At 41.5% G+C, this 17530-nt stretch overlaps 1 protein-coding gene across 18 annotated transcripts in view; it reads right to left on the reverse strand.

The window, feature by feature from the left end:
* USP54 (ubiquitin specific peptidase 54) overlaps nt 1-17530 on the reverse strand; it is a 202991-nt gene that overhangs the window by 143545 nt on the left and 41916 nt on the right. Inside the window, exon 1 of one of the 18 annotated variants that reach the window (XM_074999688.1) lies at nt 12121-12191. The exons of the other annotated variants lie outside the window; for them this stretch is intronic. The gene's annotated coding sequence lies outside the window, so the exon portion shown is untranslated. Of the gene's footprint in view, nt 1-12120; nt 12192-17530 lie in introns of those variants that run through there. 18 annotated transcript variants of the gene reach the window in all.

The following is a 17530-nucleotide window of genomic DNA, read 5'->3' on the forward strand; positions in this document are numbered from 1 at the left end:
CCAATTAATACTGAAATCAAAGGACATACCACCTTCTGACCCTATATTTAGAATTTACAGTTGCAAGGCTAAATTTAAATAACTCTTCCTTCATAAAACAATTACAGTCTTCCCCCACCTTACAAGGGTAACTCGTTCCTGAAAACCCCCCTAGGGCGAATTCTTGTAAGTCAAAAATGTAATTACCATTAATTTCAATGGGAAAAATTTTTGTGTGTTCCTGAGCCCCAAAATTTACACCCATTTATGCTAAAACACCAAATCCCATTAAAACAAACACACTTACTTCAATAGTTAACATTAGTTATCATAACACAACCTAACAAGGCATTTTCCCTTCATTAATTACTCTATAATATGGCTGTTTACATGCTCCTGTTAAGCTCTTTTGTAGCTATTATGCACTGTACACTTAAGACTATGCTCACAAACAAAACATACATATGATACTCAATGTTTATGTAATTCAACCTCTAATGCAAAAAAGAACAGAACAGTAAAGACAAAAGAAATAAATGATATCACACTCCGCGAACAAGTTGACCTTGTGTGGAAAAGCGAGAAGATGAGGTGAGGGAGACTGTGAGGAGAGTCACTGCTGTTCGTTGGTTGGTGATGGTGGCATTGGTGAGAATGAAGTAGAAAATTAAGGCAAAGGTGAGGAGGATGAAGAGTGGCTGAGTTCTTCACACTCCATAATTTCTGGATCATCAACATCATCGTCTTCTTCCTCTTCCATTGCAATGGGAGGACAAGAGATGCCAAAGGTTGAAGGTTGAGGCTCGGCAGAAGCATAGCAGCAGCAGCCACCGCCAGGGTGGCTGGACGAAAAAAAGATAAAATACTTGTCTGCTTGCCTTCTCGCACTTTTCTGTCATACAGTTGTTTGTAACATTCAATCAATTCTCTCACGAGAATTTTAGCTTTCCCAGCTCTTTCAAAATTGCTGTCGTTTTCATCCGCCAAAGCATAAGCACTATTGATACTGGAAAACAAGTTGTGTAACTGTTTTATGCCAAATTCTTTTACTGGTTCTTCCTCTTTGTCAAATTTCCCTTCTTTCAAATGTTCAGCCTCCTCCTTCAAATGCTCTTTTTCTAGTTGAATTAGCTCGTCATCCGTCAGGTCTTCAGAGTGAGATTCCACCACCTCTTGCACATCTTCAATGTCGACCTTGTCAAAACCTGCTTTCACTGCCAGCTGTACAATGTCATCACAGATCGTCTTCTTCACGGATTCAAACCCTGAAAGACGTGCACAGCCTCAGGAAGAACTTTTTTCCAAACAGCATTCATAGTGTTCGCTGTCACTTTGTCCCAAGCAGTTGCTATGTTTTCAATGGCCATTTTTATGTTGTAATTTTTCCATTATTCTCTGATTGTCACCTTGTCACTCTTGTCCAAACCACCACCGAGGTACTTCATCACAAGCTGCATACAGTAAGCCTTAACTGTAGCAATAACACCTTGGTCCATCGGCTGTAGCAAAGACGTTGTGTTCGGAGGCAAAAATACAACCTGAACATTGCTACAGTAATCAACAATTTTTGCTGGATGGCCTGGAGCATTGTCGATGATTAAAAGTGCTTTGTTGTCTTGGTTATTTTCTTTGCAATATTTTTCGATGAAAGGACAAAAGTAACTCTGCATGCAGTCTAGAAACACTTGTTGGGTCACCCACACACTTCTATTTGAACGCCAAATCACTGGAAGACTTATCTTATTGATACCTTTCAAAGCCCACTGATTTTCCAAATGGTATACGAGCAAAGGTTTGAGCTTTATGTCGCCCCCACCACTGCCACCAAGCAACGTTAACCTGTTTTTAGAGGCTTTATGTCCTTTGGCTTGCTTTTGGTCATTGGAGATGTAGGTATGAGACATCATTCGCTTCCAAAACAAACCAGTCTCGTCCATACTGAAAATCTGTTTGTTAGTGTAGTTGCCTTGGATAATTTTCTTCAGCTTCTCAGGAAAGGCACTGCCTGCTGTAAGATTGGTGGATCCTGCCTCGCCTGTAACCTTGAGGCTATGCAAGAGTGCCCTCTTCCCAAAGCGGTCGAACCATCCATTACTGCCTTTAAAGTTCAAATCCTTGGCCATATCATCACCCTCCTCAATCGCATGTGCCTTCAATCGCTCAAACAATGATAATACCTTTTCTCTTATGAGAAGAAAGCTAAGAGTCATGTGGTGTTTCACCGAATCCTCTACCCATTGCAACAAAAGTTTCTCAAGGGTGGTGAAGCACTGGAATGGTCTACCCAGGGAAGTAGTGGAGTCTCCATCCCTGGAGGTGTTTAAGTCTCGCCTCGACAAAGCCCTTGCTGGGCTGATCTGATGGGTTTGGTCCTGCTTAGAGCAGGTGGCTGGACTCGATGGCTGTTTTAGGTCTCTTCCAGCTGTATTGTTTTATGATTCTATGATTCTGCATAATGGGGTGCCTACTCAATGACAGCACCACCAACAGCAGTCTCAACAGTTTTCAATATTTTTTTCCTTTTGCATGTAGATACTATGCACAGTAGACGAAGATAAATGGAGTGCCTGCATCACATCTTTGTTACGCTGTCCTTAATCAATACACTTTATCACATCCAATTTTACACTTAAAGGTATGGCTTTTCTGTCTTTTTTTAGCTCTTCTATCTCCTGACTTAGTTTTTTAGCACTTTCTTCATTTGGGGGCATGATGCATGAGATTATCACTGCTATAAACTAGCAAACCACGAGTACTCTGAGAGAACTCAATGCAACATGCACCAACTATACAACTGTGAAGATGACCTCATGGTGGCTCTCGACTTGCAGCACTCAGCTGCTCGTGAGGCGCGTGAAATCCAAATCGGTCCTCGTAAATGCAAAGAAATGCCTCGTAAGCCGAAGTAGGGGTATTAAATGAAACTCCTCATAAAGTTGAATTCTTGTAACCCAAATGGGTGTATCTCGGGGTATGACTGAATCCCAGAACTGATCCTGATAAAATCATCAAAACAAAAAAGCAGTCAAGTAGCACTTTAAAGACTAACAAAATAATTTTTTAGGTGAGCTTCCGTGGGACAGACCCCCTTCTTCAGACCATAGCCATACCAGAACAGACTCAATATTTAAGGCACAGAGAACCAAAAACAGTAATCGAAGCTCTCTGATTTACTCACCTTGATAATTTTTTTCTGATTTGTCAACTTTAATTACTGTTTTTGGTTCTCTATGCCTTAAATATTGAGTCTGTTCTGGTATGGCTATGGTCTGAAGAAGTGGGTCTGTCCCATGGAAGCTCACCTAATAAATTATTTTGTTAGTCTTTAAAGTGCTACCTGACTGCTTTTTTGTTTTGATAGTATGTAGACGAGCACAGCTCCCTCTCTGTTACTGATAAAATCATGTGTTGCTCAAAGCCTGCGTCAGGCAGACAAGATAAGGCTGTCTATGAATACAAACTTCATACACAAAAGGTAGCATTCTTTCTTCTAATACTACATTTAGTTACCTAAAACTTGAAGCAGGGTCATTTGAGTTGTGTGCGTATACACCGCTATATCCAAACCAACTATCTGTTATGATTGTTCCTGATTCTCTTTTGGCAAAGCATGGGGCATCAGAGGGCCGACCACACTGAAGTTTAATATATTGGAACTGTATCAGAAAATGTACATCTTGAAACAGATTCTTCTGATTTGATCGCAGCTGTAAAAGTAGGGCCAGTATGTCTATCCTGCACACCTTACACGAATGCCTTGATACATGTCAATTACCTAAACATTCAAATATTAAAGTTGGGATAGGTTGTAGCAGACCAGTTCTTCAAAAAGCACTTTTTACTTGGATTCTGTTAGCTCACAGTGGCATAAAAAGCAGGAGTAAAATAAAGGATTTAATAAAAACATCCACAGACTTTCAGCTATTCGGCTATAATTGGTATTTGGCAGTCTGGATTACTCAGCTAGTCATGGGTGGCAAATACAATAGGCAAGGGAAAACCCTGCCTTCTACGGCTGGAGCCGCTGTCAGTGAATGCTGGGCTGGGGCTGGTCAGGCAAACTGGTGCATTTGGGTTGAGCCTGAGACTCCTCTGGTAGGCAAAAGGGGTGGGTTAGGGTTCCAGACATCCCAAGACTCCTCTGGCCATGGAAGCATGGTGGAGGTGAGAGGACTCATCCAGAAAAGGCAGGGTCCTGAGAGGTTCACTGCCACCCATGGGCCTAGTGTTACTTGGAATTCTCAGCAGTTTCAGCTAATTGACAACATACCTGTTATTAGTGACCTTCTAACTGAGGTTTACCATTGTAATTTTGTCATTTCATTTTATCCTTGGGATTAAGGGCATGAGGCAGAACATGAGTGTTTTTACAATATTTCCCCAGTACAAAACAATACATGCTGTCCATCATAGCTGAAATTCAAGTTAAGCCAATTAAAAAAAAATCACACAGCAGCCACAACTGGAAAAAGCCAATTTGATAATTCGGTTAAACAAGGCTCTCTGATCCTGTCTGAGATTCTTATACAGTCCGCATTAGATGGTTAAGAGAAATTGGCTTTACCTACCACTGACAGCCAGACTATTCAGATGTCAAAATGTGATTCCATTCTCAAACCATAAGTATGTGGCCAGATCCTCAGCTAATGCCAACCAGCATAGCATATCTTTATAAAGAGGGAGCTACACCAGGTTACCCAGGCAGAGGATCTGGCCGATGGGCATACCATGGTAATATTTTTTCAGATTTTCAGTGGTAAATTTTGTAGCTTGTGTACCATTCAAGGGAATAAAATAGAGGATATATCTGCATTCCTCCAATATCTTTTTGTCACCTCCTGAATTAGGGAAGGAAGGCAACCACTAAACAGTTGCGGTCAAGTACTGAAGCCCCTCGGGCTACAGGAGCTGACAGCAATGTTAACAATTATACAACAATCCACGCAACTGCCTCAGACAGAAGTGAGGCAGACAAACACAGAACAGCGCTACACAGCATTGAATATTTCTCTCCCACGTCAATTTTTTTGTTTAGTTTTAAAAGGATTAACAGAGAAGGCAGCAAGACTATACACAGACAAATTAAACAGGCCTCTTGCAATTTGCATGATGCAGATGCAGGTATTACTATACCACAAATTTTAATAGTGTAGGACTAAATTTTCTATCTAAGAAAATGGAAGTAGCAGACAGAATCATACAATACTAGGACTGGAAGGGACCTCGAGAGGTCATCAAGTCCAGCCCCCTGCCCTCATGGCAGGACCAAGTACTGTCTAGACCATCCCTAATAGACATGTATCTAACCTGTTCTTAAGTATCTCCACAGATGGAGATTCAACAATCTCCCTAGGCAATTTATTCCAGGGTTTGACCAACCTGACAGTTAGAAACTTTTTCCTAATGTCCAACCTAAACCTCCCTTGCTGCAGTTTAAGACCATTGCTTCTTGTTCTATCCTTAGAGGCCAAGAAGTACAAGTTTTCACCCTCCTCCTTATGACACCCTTTTAGATGCCTGAAAACTGCTATCGTGTCCCCCCTCAATCTTCTCTTTTCCAAAGTAAACGAAGCCAATTCTTTCAGCCTTCCTTCATAGGTCATGTTCTCTAGACCTTTGATCATCCTGGTTGGTCTTTTCTGGATCCTCTCCAATTTCTCCACATCTTTTTTGAAATGCGGTGCCCAGAACTGGACACAATACTCCAACTAAGGCCTAACCGGCACAGAGTAGAGCGGAAGAATGACTTCTCATGTCTTGCTCACAACACACCTATTAATGCATCCCAGAATCATGTTTGCTTTTTTTGCAACAGCATCACACAGTTGACTCATATTTAGCTTGTGGTCCACTATAACCCCTAGATCACTTTCTGCCATACGCCTTCCTAGACAGTCTCTTCCCATTCTGTATTTGTGATTGTTCCTTCCCAAGTGGAGCACTTTGCATTTGTCTTTATTAAACTTCATCCTGTTTACCTCAGACCATTTCTCCAATTTGCCCAGATCATTTTGAATTATGACCCTATCCTCCAAAGCAGTTGCAACCCCTCCCAGCTTGTTATCATCTGCAAACTCAAGAAGTATACTTTCTATGCCAATATCTAAATCCTTGATGAAGATATTGAACAGAACTGGTCCCAAAACAGACCCCTGCGGAACCCCACTTGTTACACCTTTCCAACAAGATTGAGAAACACTAATAACTACTCTCTCAGTACAGTTAGCCAGCCAGTTTTGCACCCACCTTATAGTAGCCCCATTTAAGTTGTATTTGCCTGGTTCACTAATAAGGATGAAAAGGAACACAATGACACAGATACTGAAGAGTCAAGTCATTCTAATCCACTGAGAAATCAACCCATATTTGACTTCATTCCAAAGTCTTTCAGAAACAGGTCTTTTGTTTGTAAATGAACTATTCCAAAAATAGGGAAACTATAAGATTTCATGCAAATGATGTTTCTTCTTCCTCCTTCAAAGGTCTTTACAGTGATTTAGCAAGAAACACAAAGAATAGTTTTCTTGTTGTAGGTACTAGCAAAAACTGGATTTCTAGAACACACTGACTATTCCCATCTTCCAGCTAGCAAACAGCTAAATATATAAAACATGGTTTTGCCATGTTTGTTAGATTTACTGTTTTGCTTCATGAGCTGAAGAGCTTTTCTCCCAATACACCAAAATACAAACAAATTCCAAGTAGTATATATTCAGAAATGAAAAATATCTATTTATAAGAGCAATTAACAGGGTTCCCAAATCAAACTTGGAGCAACCCACTTTACTTTCTGACAACCCGTATCTTTCATGGCAATATATGTTACAATGAAAAAAATATATACATTTAGTAGTTAAAGAAATTAACAGGTAGAAGTATAATTTTCCTGATTTCACTCTGTAGACTAATCCTGGTACGTTCTGGATTCTTGATTTGTTCTCCTCAGCCTAGAGTCATAAAGCATCTCACTCATCTACATTACAAAACTGCTTTTGAAAATCTTATTAACTGTTAATTGATAAGCTGAAGAGTAACAAGTCTCCAGGACCAGACGGTATTCACCCAAGGGTTCTGAAAGAACTCAAATGTGAAATTGCGGAGTTATTAACAGTGGTTTGTAACCCATCCTTTAAATCCGCTTCAGTACCCAATGACTGGAAGACGGCCAATATAACGCCAATATTTAAAAAAGGCTCTAGAGGAGACCCTGGCAATTATAGACCGATAAGTCTAACATCAGTACCAGGCAAATTAGTAGAAACAATAGTAAAGAATAAAATTGCAAGGTACGTAGAAGAGCATGAATTGTTGGGCAAAAGTCAGCATGGTTTCTGCAGAGCGAAGTCGTGTCTAACTAATCTATTAGAAGTCTTTGAAGGGGTTAATAAACATGCGGACAAGGAGCACCCAGTGGACATAATATACCTAGATTTCCAGAAAGCCTTTGACACGGTCCCACATCAAAGGCTTTTATGTAAATTAGGCGGTCATGGGATAGGAGGAAAGATCCTTTCATGGATCGGGAATTGGTTAAAAGACAGAAAACAAAGGGTTGGAATAAATGGTAAATTTTCACAATGGAGGGGGGTAACTAGTGGTGTTCCCCAGGGCTCAGTCCTGGGACCGATCCTGTTCAACTTGTTCATCAATGATCTAGAAAATGAGGTAAGCAGTGAGGTGGCAAAGTTTGCAGATGACACCAAGTTGTTCAGGACAGTCAAAACCAAAAGCGATTGTGAAGAACTACAAAAAGATCTCAGCAAACTGAGTGAGTGGGCAGCAAAATGGCAAATGAAATTTAATGTGGGTAAGTGTAAGGTAATGCACATTGGAAAAAATAACCCAAATTACACGTACAACATGATAGGGTCAAATTTAGCTACGACAGATCAGGAAAGGGATCTTGGAGTTATAGTGGATAGTTCTCTGAAGACATCCACACAGTGTGCAGCGGCAGTTAGTAAAGCAAATAGGATGTTAGGAATTATTAAAAAAGGGATAGATAATAAGACAAAAGATATCATACTTCCCCTATATAAAACTATGGTATGCCCACATCTTGAGCACTGTGTGCAGATGTGGTCTCCTCACCTCAAAAAAGATATATTGGCATTAGAAAAGGTTCAGAAAAGGGCAACTAAGATGATTAGGGGTTTGGAACGGGTCCCATATGGGGAGAGGCTAGAGAGACTGGGACTCTTCAGTCTGGAAAAGAGGCGATTGAGGGGCGATATGATAGAGGTATATAAAATCATGAATGGTGTGGAGAAAGTGAATATAGAAAAATTATTTACCTTTTCCCATAATACAAGAACTGGGGGACACCAAATGAAATTGATGGGTAGTAGGTTCAAAACTAATAAAAGGAAATTTTTCTTCACACAGCACACAGTCAACCTGTGGAACTCCTTGCCCGAGGAGGCTGTGAAGGCCAGGACTCTATTAGGGTTTAAAAAAGAGCTCGATAAATTTTTGCAGGTTAGGTCCATAAATGGCTAGCCAGGGGTAAAGTATGGTGCCCTAGCCTTCAGTACAAGGGCAGGAGATGGATGGCAGGAGATAAATCACTTGATCATTGTCTTCTGTTCTCCTTCTCTGGGGCACCTGGCATTGGCCACTGTCAGCAGACGGGATACTGGGCTGGATGGACCTTTGGTCTGACCCAGTATGGCCATTCTTATGTTCTTATGTTCAGTGGTAAAATTCAGCTATTAAAGGCCAAAACAATGCAACCTATCAGCGTCACACTTTTCTCCATGAGATGTGATTTCCTCATACAGAAAGCATGAGTTTAACGTTTCTGAAAATTAAGATATCCTTCTCATCTCATAAACCCTGCTAGACAATCACAGTCTGTCCACAAAGAGGTTCACAGTTAAAGAAAGCTGGTTGGTTTAATGGAGATCTCATGGTTAGGGTATGTGAGACTGATATATATGAGAAACAGTGTATATGTCCAGTACAGAAAGTAACACACAATACTAAATTTAGACAATCAGAAATGGACACCACTGCATACTAATTGGGACTACAACATTACTGTCACGAATGAATTCAGGGAAAGGGTTAACCCTTAGAAGAGCAGGGCGAGGTCAGGTAACCCAACGGGAGGGAGGGAGACTCTTCTGAACTGAGAACAATTGCAATCTGAGAGGTCTTTTGGCTGTGTGGTTGATGCAAAGGGAAGACAGAGAGATGATTTGTCCCAGGCAGTTGTAATGAGTCCAGCAACTGTTCTGACTGTCTCAAAATCATAGATATGAAAGTAGAAGGAAAATGTGTAGTTAGACATGATCAGGTTACGGTTATTTTGAATTTGGTGTGGACTATCTTTTTGTAGTTGCTTTGGGCAATGACGATTTGATTACCCTCGGAAACAGTCAAGGAAGCAGCTGTTAAAAAGGACTTCTTCACAGATACCAGCATAATTCTAACAAGGAATGTAAAGACAATATATAATATGAATGTATGTAAATGTATCTTCACTGTGAATGGAGGTGCCACAGAACTGTGTTCTATACATTTAGAGTGCTAGATTCTCCACAACAAACTTGGACATGTTAGACAGAGAAAGCTGACACGTCTCACCATAAATTAAGGCTGAAGATACAACTACAACTGCTACTATAATATTCCTGGGAGAACTTTAACTAGTTGAGAATCAGGTGTAGTGGAGTGTTCACTCCACCATGGCCCCATCCATTACATAAGGATCAGGGTTGCAGCACAGGCGGTAGAAACAGGTAGCAGAATCCCAGGCTTTAGCTTTACATTTATTTGAGAGGTTTTTTGAGTTTACCGCTATTTGGGCAGGGGGATCTCTTGAGCATCTACTTAACCCATTTTAAAATTGTGTATAGTAAATTTTGCAAACCAGTGAACTCAGCCTAGAAACTATAAAATGTTCAAAAAGACCTACGTACAGCAACATATTTAATAAAGAGATAAGTTAAGTGAATGCCTCAAGAAAGGTTTAGAATGGAATACCCAAACTCATCCCTCCAGTATAAAGTCATTTGTACAGAAGCCCAGAGACGGGCCACACATACTGCACTACTTCACCAGCCAAATGACAGTAGACTTGGATGAGCTGGTTGGAGCATGGGCATCTTTGGAAGTGTTCCCTCTGATTTTTTCCATCCATGAGTGGAATAAATTTTAATATGTGCACCACTTTAAAAAAACACATCCTGCTAGCTCTGAGTGCTCTGCTAATCAGCTGGGTGGCACCTGAATTTTTCCTGGGTGGCCATCCAAGCACTCAGCTTACAGGGAACATTGGTCTTCGGGTGAGATAGACATTTTATAGATTTTTATACCCCCAAGTATACCTTCAAGGGCCAGCACACAGGGAATGATTTGGAGAAATGGGTGTGTCAGGACTCCCCTCCAAGCAGGGATCTTCTATCATTGGCAAATGGGCAGGGAATAGCAGCCTGTCTAGTACAGACCAGCCAACAACAAGGGGAATGAGAGATGCAACTCTGCACATCTGTGTTCCTTGCCCAGAACTGAGGAACTGGTTCTGCATTTTGAATTACCTTGGTCTACCAAAATGTTGTATTTTAAATTACATACAACAACTTATCTAGGAGCATCAGATCCTTCTTTAGTGCATTTCAGCCTCATGAGACCATACACCTCCAGGACTGAGTTCAGTGTACATTTATTACTGCCAACAGTTTAAAATAAGTGACCACCACAACTGGAGTACAGATTTAAATTTGAAATATAACACACATCTTTATGAAAAATGCTGCAGAAAAAAATCAGTTTCCATTTGCAAAGAATACATGTCTAAAATATTTGCTAGCGAATACTTTTCTGATGCCATTCCATCATCTTGTTGTGGGTTTGTACAGCACCTAGCACAAAAGGATCTTGACAGATGGCTGGGGCTCTTTGGTGGTACATTAACACAAACAAACAAACAAAACAAGAGAAGTGTAGAATTAGAAGCAGGAAAGCTCCTCTTCTTCCACCCAGGTTTATGCTAGCAGTAAATGGATTAGGAAGAAGTACTCCCCTCCTTATAAAAAACTCTCTTGAAATCTGAAGGTATGACAAAAAAATCCATAGCAGTTGGGGCAAACAGTACTTTGCTCTTATCATGCATACTGGCGCCAGCTTGGTCACTCCTTCCATGTAGGGCTGGATTTTCAGGTAAGGACACACTAAATCTAGCATTTTTCACATCTGAAGTATGGGGAATCTCTGATATCTGTTACTACCAAAAAGTGATATGACCATTTAAAGGACACCCCGTTTCTGTTTTGAAGTTCATATATTTTGTTTGTTCATTGTTGAATGTTATTTAATTACTGGAGAGATAGAATAGTGAAAGGAAAAGTAATTCAGCCATGGTGTAAGTTTTGACATCAATGGGAATATAAATGTAAACCAGCAGCAACAGTACCATGTAGTGTTTCTTTCTCCTTAATATCTTTGGCATTCTTCTCAAGACAGTTAAGAAAATAGTTATATTGGAGTAGTAGGCAGAAGCTAAAGTCTGAAATGGGACTCCATGGTACTAAGCATTGCACAAAGAGAGACACAAACACAATCCTTACCCCAAGAAACTTATGTACCTAAGTTTTCAGGTTACTATGCATAAACTTGCCTTCACACCCTCTTCCTCACCTCCTGCAGTACTAGCAAGAAATTAAAATCACAAAAAAACAATATATGATCTCTCCAGTAGTCAAGCTTTTCTTATCTGTTGTTGATAACTGCTTGCATTAATTAGTTAAATCAATTACAAGCTAGCAATGAAAGACTGAGGTTACCAGATAGTCTTTGAAGGCCAAGTATCCACTCTTGTCACACATACTACCACACTATACCAGAAACAAATGCTACCATACGGGTTCTTTAAATGCAAGAAAGCAGTCTGAATCCTTGAACAAACCATCTAGCTTGCTCATGGTGCTGTAAGAAGAGGTCAACAATATTGTCCATGAAAGCTTATTCAAAAGCAACATCCAAAGTGTCTGCTGACATAGGATGTTTGTAGCAGAACAGTTTTATAGTCTGTCCACAGTTCTCAACTTAGAATGAAGCTGTGTGTGTTACCATTAAGCCTGCAGTTCACTGCTGCAGATTTCAGATGATTTAAGCAATAGTTCTGTATCTGATACTCACAAACTGCTCGGTCAGTGCTCCAGCTCTGTCAGTTTCCTCCTCTCAACTGGAAGCCAGCTATTAGGAAAACATTCCTTCCCCTGCATCCGTCTCTCTCAGGCTAGTCTAGTTGAAGGATGACATCATCGCTCCAGACATGCACCTGATTCTCAGGAAACTGCCCCTCCTCCAACAGGCAGGTCACTAGTTTCTTTTAAAGTGACAGAGTGCCCTTCCCAATATGTTCCCTGCACTGCAGCACGTGCTCTCCCTAATCACGTTCCCTGCACTGCAGAACATGCTCTCCCTAATCATGTTATTCCTGAGTTCCCCTTATTCTTCTTTATAGTGTTGGAACATAAAAAGGTCCCTTACAGGAGCCACAGCAAAATTCATTTTAACAGAAATGCAGGTCAAATTATTCACTGTTGCTGCCAGACCACGAGACGCACTGAAAGCAGTACAGTTCTCATCTTTTCTGACCCAGATTCAGAGGAAAAAATATGGATTTCACATTTCATGTCACGTTTTCCAATGCACTTTATTCTAGTCCTCTTACTCTTTTTATCTGCTTTACCTGCTCTCTTGCCTCCCATCTTTCAATGCACCTTTCCATGGTCCATCCCTCACAACATACACACAGTACCCTGTCTCACTAAAGACTTATGCATTTTGACAAAATATCTTTCTTCAAGACTGCTGGCAGATAAAGTATTTCCTGTTAACTCCAGATACTGTACAAATCACCAGAAAGTTAGAGATATAATTCTTATAGCAACAGAGTATTTCTATCAAAACAAAAAAGCAGTAAAGCGGCATTTTAAAGACTAACAAAATAATTTATTAGGTGAGCTTTCATGGGACACACCCACCTCTTCAGACCATAGCGATACCAGAACAGTATTTCTGGGATTGTTCCTAACTGGGAGGCAGTAGTTATTAATGGGAGGGAAAGGAGAGGTAATGCAAGTGGAAGTCTGGATGGACTTGTAGTATTACTCATTCAAGGCACCACTTCAGTCAGTGGTGAGCAACGGGCAGCCCACCTGGCTAATCTGATTTCAGGCCACTAGACATTTTGCTGACATGGATCATCCAGAAGTACATCTCGAAGAAGATCACTAATGGAAAAAGATAAAATGTGTTTTCTTCTTTGAGTGCTTGTTTATGCCCTTTCTAAACTATGTGAATATCAAGCAGTACTAATCCAGGCACTACAAGTTCATATACATGTAGATTACACCACAGCTCTGCAAACCCAGAGTCGTGTCTGGTTTGCTGAGTGATGGCATAACATGCCATGAACACATGAACAAAAGACCCCATCACAACACTTACAGATGCACTGGATGGGGACATGCTCCAAGAAGGCTGCTTGCCAATGCCTGAACTCTGGTCAAATGGGCCCCCACTGGAAGCTGTGGGACCTGTGCCAGCACGTAACAAGAGCCGATGCAAGAAGTGATCCACTTGGATGTCCTTTGTGACAACAATGGAAGGCCCTTCATTCAGTCCACCATGAAGCAAACCTGTTCACCCGAAGAACAGCTTGGTAAACTCCAGGTTAAAAAGTCAGGGTTCATCTGACATCCAGGCCACACAGCCTCTTTTCCTTATTAGTGGTGTGTGGCTTACGGAGAAACAACAAGAGGAAGACGTCTTAGTTCATGTGGAAGGACAACACACATTTGGCAGGGAGGCCAGATGGGGTTGCAATTGGACTCTGTCCTCACAGAAGATTGCATATGGTGATTCCAATGTCAGGGCTTTAAGCTCCGACATCTCTCCGATGTTATCGTCCCAAGATGCTATCTTTCATGCCAAGTTGGAAAGCAATCAGGAGCACATGGGCTCAAAGTGGTGGCCTGTGACCCTTCTCAGAACTGAATTAATGCACACTGGGTGACAGGAGCTGAGGCCAGCAGGAAAAGTCTCTCAGGAAGTGGGCTGCATGTCATGTGAGAACACCATCTGGCCTTACATCAGGGAACAGAAAGCAGAAATACCTGCTAGACGCACTCTGACAAAAGAGATGGTGAACCTTTGGTTTTTAGCATGGAGCCAAGTAATCTAGTATAGATTGCATGGAACTGCATAATGGAGAGGTGCTATGCTGTGACTCCCAGTGACAGAATCTCATCCATTTTGCAGGGCAAATCACCCAAGGGAAAGGTCTCCTGCTTTCCAGAAGGATTTCCTAGACCTCTCTAGAGCAGGCTTGTTCCTCCAAATTCAGCTTCAGAGCATCTGTGGATAGAGGTAAGGTTAATATGCAGGAGACACCCCTTAACCTGAGAGAAGAGGTCTAGCCATGGGGGAGGGGCTGGAGCATGGTCACCACCAGGTTCGTCAGTTTGCCAAACCATTACTGGTGAAGCCATACCAGAACAATCATGACGACAAATGCCCTGTCAAAGGTCAAAAGTGACAGGACTCTGTTGATGAGAATGCATACACTGGACCCTCCAACCATAACAGGAGGAAGGCTTCATAGAGAAAATCCTTGCCCAAATCTTGAAGGGAACAGAAATGATGATACTTCATATTCTGTCTGGTGGCAAACAGGTCTGTTTAGGGAGCTCCCCACCTCCAGAAGAGTGTCTGGGACACCTCGAGATGAAGTGATAACTTGTGGCAATCTGCCATTATGTTCTTGACACCGGGAAGGCAATACACCTCCAGGTGGAATGTATGATTAATGAAGAAATCCCGCAGAGCACCAACAAGCATGCTCTGCTTTGCCTGTTGAGGTAAAACAGAGTCTGTATTGTAGGTCAACTTTGCTTCACCGATGCAGGAGAAAGAACTCAGAACCCAATGACACTTATCTAAATTCTTTGATGTTTATGCACAATGTCATCTCCCGTGAGGACTGCTTGCATTGGGTCTGGAAGTTGCCAAGATGAACCCCCCAGTTGAGGTCAGAAGTGTCTGAAATTAACTTGATCGAGTGAAAGGAGCTTATTCCAGGACCTCACTGGGTTAAGGATACAGTCTCTCCTGCAACAGAAATGTTCCGGTATGGGTGAAGTCTAGCATGGCTCCAACAAACTATCTTCTACACTGGAAATAACAGACTTTTGCAGTTTTGTTAATGCAGGCAGAGGGATCTGCACATGGCCTACAGAGCCATGACATCCCTTTGGACTTGGGACCAGGAGAGATACAGGTGTAAGCAGCTGCCATAGACATACACTTGGTGAACACGCTTAAGGCTGTCATAAGATTGAATGGAAAGACCATGAACTGGTAGTGGTCGGTGCCCACCATGAATCATAGAAAGCATCTGTGGCCTGGAAAGATCACTGTGTGAAAGTATGCATCCTTCACGTTAAGGGCAGTGTATCAGTCTCCCAGAACCAGGGCGGAAGTGAGAGTGACAAGAGACACCACATGGAACATCATTTTCTGTAGATATTTATGGGGATCTCACAGGTCCAGAGTGGGACATAAACCACTTTTGGGATTACAAAGAACTGGGAGTGGATCCCCTTGTTCCTGTATTGTGAGTAACCTTTTCCACCAAAGCCCTCTGTAGGAAACCTCCTATCTTCTGTATCAGGAGGCTCTCATGAGAGGGGTCCCTGAAGAGGGATGTGGAAGGGGACAGAAGAGAGGAGAAGAAAAAATACAGAACCCTCTGTCCGAATATTGAGCATTTAGAAACTCAAACTGCCCCATTCAATTTCTATGGATAGTAATACGCATATAGCAGTAAATACATTACTGACAACCTGATCAGGGTGGTGATAGTGACTACAAAATAATAAAGATTAGAGGGGCTACAGAAACAAAAAGCTCAATAATAAAGGGGGGATTTTGAGGTACACATCTCAGGGTGGGATGCAGAGATAAAATTTGTGGACATCTCTTTGATTTAGTCCTAAGGGGGGGGGGGGGCAGGATCTGCTCCACAAGTGAATATAGCTGGAACATTTGGAAATAGTGACCATAATGTAATTAAATTTAACATCCCTGCAGTGGGAAAAAGCATCACAGCAGCCCAGACCTACGGAGTTTCATTTCAGAAAAGGAATTATACAAAAATGAAGAGGTTAAACAAACTTAAAGAGAGCAGTGCCAAAAGTGAAATCTCTGCAAGCTGCATTGACATTTTTCAAAACACAACAAAGAGGTCTAACTTAAATGTATACTGTGTATTAAAAAACACAGTAAGAGATCCAAAAAGTGCCACTGTGGCTTAACAACCAAGTAAAAGAAGCATTGAAAGATAAGAAGGCATCATTTAAAGAGTGAAAATTAAATTCTAGTGAGCAAAACAGAAAGGAGCATAAACTCTCTCACATGAAGTGTAAAAATACAATTAGGAAGGTGAAAAAGGAAATTGAAGAACAGCTAGCCAAAAGCACAAAGTAACAGTAAAATGTTTTTAAGTACATCAGAAGAAGGACAACAACCAGTGGAGCCACTGGACAATTGAGATGCGAAAGGGGCAACACAGGATAAGGTCATATTGCAAAAACTAAATTAATTCTTTTCATCCATTTTCATGGCTGCAGGAGAGATTCCCAAACCTGAACCATTATTTTTAGGTGACAAATATGAGGCAGGATCCCAGACTAAAGGGACATTAGAGGAGATTTTGAAACTGACAAACTAAACAGTAATAAGTCACCAGGACTAGGTAGCATTCACCAAAGTGTTCCGAAAGAATTCAAATATGAAATCGCAGAACTGCTAACTATGGCTTGTTACCTACCTTTCAAATCATCTTCTGTACCAAATGACTGGAGGATGGCGAATGTGATGAGCAACAAAAATGATTAAGGGGCTAGAGTGCATGACTTATGGAGAGAGGCTGAGGGATTAGGGCTTATTTACTCCACAAAAGAGGAGAGTGAGGGAGGATTTGTTATCAGCCTTCAGCTACCTGAAGGGGGATTACAAAGAGGATGGAGAGAGGTTGTTTTCAGTGCTGACAGATGACAGAACAATGAGCAATGGTCTCAAGCTGCAGTGGGAGAGGTCTAGGTTGGATATTAGGAAAAACAATTTTACCAGGAGAGCGGTGAAGCACTGGAATAGGTTACCTAGAGAGGTGGCGGAATCTTCATCCCTAACAGTTTTTAAGCCCCAGCTTGACAAAGCCCTGACTGGGATGATTTAGTAGGGATTGGTCCTGTTCTGAGCAGGGAGTTGGACCTGATGACTTCCTGAAGTCTCATTCAACCCGATGATTCTATGCCAACTTTTTAAAAGAGGCTCTGGAGATGATCCTGGCAATTACAGGCTGGTAAGTCTAACTTCAGTACCGGGGAAATTGGTTGAAACTATTGAAAAGAACAGAATTATCAGACACGTAGATGAACATGAAAGTCAACGTGGTTTATGTAAAGGAAAATAACACCTCACTGATCAACTGGAACTCTTTTAGGGTGTGGGGGGGGCCAACATGCATGCGCATAAGGGG

The sequence above is a fragment of the Carettochelys insculpta genome, chromosome 7 (assembly GCF_033958435.1).
Source record: "Carettochelys insculpta isolate YL-2023 chromosome 7, ASM3395843v1, whole genome shotgun sequence".
Classification (NCBI taxonomy): Eukaryota; Metazoa; Chordata; order Testudines; family Carettochelyidae; genus Carettochelys; species Carettochelys insculpta.